This window comes from Pseudophryne corroboree, chromosome 6 (genome assembly GCF_028390025.1).
Source record: "Pseudophryne corroboree isolate aPseCor3 chromosome 6, aPseCor3.hap2, whole genome shotgun sequence".
NCBI classification, from domain to species: domain Eukaryota; kingdom Metazoa; phylum Chordata; class Amphibia; order Anura; family Myobatrachidae; genus Pseudophryne; species Pseudophryne corroboree.
The window spans coordinates 341340844-341343504 of NC_086449.1; the positions used below are offsets into that span (position 1 = coordinate 341340844).

Below are 2661 nucleotides of genomic sequence, written 5' to 3' on the forward strand. Positions count from 1 at the left end.
TCAGCTGCACAGTCAAAGTTTACAACATTTAGTATCATATGTTGTATTGTTTTTGTTTAAAACAGGATTAGAAAAAAAAATGCAAAAATTATCAACGGAACAATATTTATCCAAGAATAGAAACATTGTAAAGTTAACATGTTTGAATATTTACATAAACAACTAATAATATAGTCACACACACCAAAACAATTACACAATGAGGTTTCAATAGCTACCTAAATGACATCAGAGCAAAATGAACATAAACAGACAGTGTTTTGTGTATAACATTTAAAATTTGTAAAAAAACACTATACCTGAAATATTCTTGCACAATGCGTGCCCTTACTTCACTTCCCCTCCGGGAAACACTCCCCCTACCGACTCTCCGCCCAACCCCTGGCTCCTCATCTGGCAATTCCTCTGTGTGAGGAAGCTCAACGCAACTCCTTACAGCGATGTTATGTAGAATAGCGCACAGGACCACTATTTTACTTACCATCTCCGGCGAATACATGATGTCGCCACCAGTGCGGTGGAGCACACGAAAGCATCCTTTAAGGACACCAATCGTGCGCTCCACCAGCTGTCTAGTGGCAGTAAGCGCGGAGTTAAATGCCGTCTGTGGTCCTGGCCTGGGCTTACTGTAAGGAGTCATGAGCCAGGGGGTGCAAGGATATCCACGGTCTCCTGTTTGATGAGAAGACAAGACAAAAATTAGATTGAAAAATGTTAAAAAAATTATTGTAAGTAAATAAACAAAAACACTCACCCAATAACCACATGTCTTGTCTTTCCATCGATCTTAATCTGTGCCATATCCCTGATTGTCTAATGACATGGGCATCATGGGAGTTCCCCGGGAACTTAGCATTCAGGGACAGGATCTGGAGGGATGGCCCACAAACAATCATTACATTCAGAGAATGAAAGTTTCCTGTTTCTATAAATTTCTTCATTATGTCTTGGTGGTACAATAGCGACATGTGTGCCATCCACAACCCCAATAACATGTGGGAAGCGACTACCACCTTCCTCAAATTGCCGCTTCACCACATCTAGGGCACCAACATCCAAAGGCATAGCAATAAATTGCTTAACTCTCTTAATGAAAGCCTGGCTGACACGCCGCAGGACCTTACTGAACTGGCCCTGCGACATGCCAACCAGATCGCCAACAACATGCTGGTATGAACCAGTGGCCACAAAATGTAACACAGCAAGGAATTGTGTCAATGCTGGTATTGCTGTAGGATACCTAATGGATTGTTCTAGATCACTCTCTATTATGGAGAGAGTGTCTAGGATTAGATGAGGTGGCAGCCTATATCTGCGCACAACCACATCATCAGGCATCCCAAAAAGGAGGACACGGGTACGGAAAATTGGTGGCCTAGCACGCCTCCGTTGCCTTGGATGATGAGGAGCCGGTTGTGGTTGGAGGGCTTGCAGCGGTTGGGGTGGGAGTGGTTCCGTGGGTTGGGGTGGGAGGGCTTCAGCTGCCACATGAATGGACATCACCAACTTAAAATGAAGGTAAGAATCAATTTATTTTAAAATAAACATTGTCAGCCATAATCAAAGTCAAAGTGTATGGGTGTTAACTTACTGGAGGAGCATACTCCATTTCTTCAAGATTAAATTACGGGTCCAAAACAAAAATTGGGAACAAAACAAAAAGAAACCTTTAGCTAATTTTAAAAAACATAGGTTAACATCACGAAAAAAAAAGTTTTGGGATTTGAAACATACCCATATAATAACTGCCACAATATATAATAAAACAAATAAGTATGAATAAAGTTTTATAAAACACAAATCTGTATATTTTTAAAAATTAACAAGGTGGTCCTTTAGTAGCTAATACAGCAAAAAAACAGCCCTACTTTGACAAAAGTAAATGCTTTGTAAACCAAGAAATAACACCTACAAGAGAGATAAATGGACCCAAATAAATGTAAATAAAAACTTGCTACAAACACACTCCAGAACACACAGGGAATGGCAACTTACCTGCTCCAGATATCAAAAAACAACTGTGTAGAAAATGTAAATCAAAAATCCGCCTACTTGGCACAAAACAAAAGTGAGGAAGGAAATCCCACAAGGAGACACCTACAAGAGACACAGAAAGAGTCTAAGAGAACATATAGACAATTACTACAAACAGCAGCACACACAGGGAATGGCTACTTACCTGCTCCAGATATCAAAAAACAACTGTGTAGAAAATGTAAATCAAAAATCCGCCTACTTGGCACAAAACAAAAGTGAGGAAGGAAATCCCACAAGGAGACACCTACAAGAGACACAGAAAGAGTCTAAGAGAACATATAGACAATTACTACAAACAGCAGCACACACAGGGAATGGCTACTTACCTGCTCCAGATATCAAAAAACAACTGTGTAGAAAATGTAAATCAAAAATCCGCCTACTTGGCACAAAACAAAAGTGAGGAAGGAAATCCCACAAGGAGACACCTACAAGAGACACAGAAAGAGTCTAAGAGAACATATAGACAATTACTACAAACAGCAGCACACACAGGGAATGGCTACTTACCTGCTCCAGATATAAAAAAACAACTGTGTAGAAAATGTAAATCAAAAATCCGCCTACTTGGCACAAAACAAAAGTGAGGAAGGAAATCCCACAAGGAGACACCTACAAGAGACA

The 2661-nt window shown here is 40.2% G+C and overlaps 2 long non-coding RNA genes across 2 annotated transcripts; both read right to left on the reverse strand.

The window, feature by feature from the left end:
* Positions 1 to 299: 299 nt before the first annotated feature.
* On the reverse strand, positions 300 to 1613 carry LOC134935257 (uncharacterized). The gene is made up of 3 exons (XR_010180019.1): positions 1592 to 1613; positions 755 to 869; positions 300 to 672 (listed from the first exon to the last, which is right to left on the reverse strand). It is a non-coding gene; the product is annotated as an uncharacterized LOC134935257 (long non-coding RNA).
* Positions 1614 to 2019: 406 nt separating this feature from the next.
* Positions 2020 to 2459, reverse strand: LOC134935259 (uncharacterized). The gene is made up of 3 exons (XR_010180020.1): positions 2364 to 2459; positions 2180 to 2281; positions 2020 to 2097 (listed from the first exon to the last, which is right to left on the reverse strand). It is a non-coding gene; the product is annotated as an uncharacterized LOC134935259 (long non-coding RNA).
* Positions 2460 to 2661: the final 202 nt, after the last annotated feature.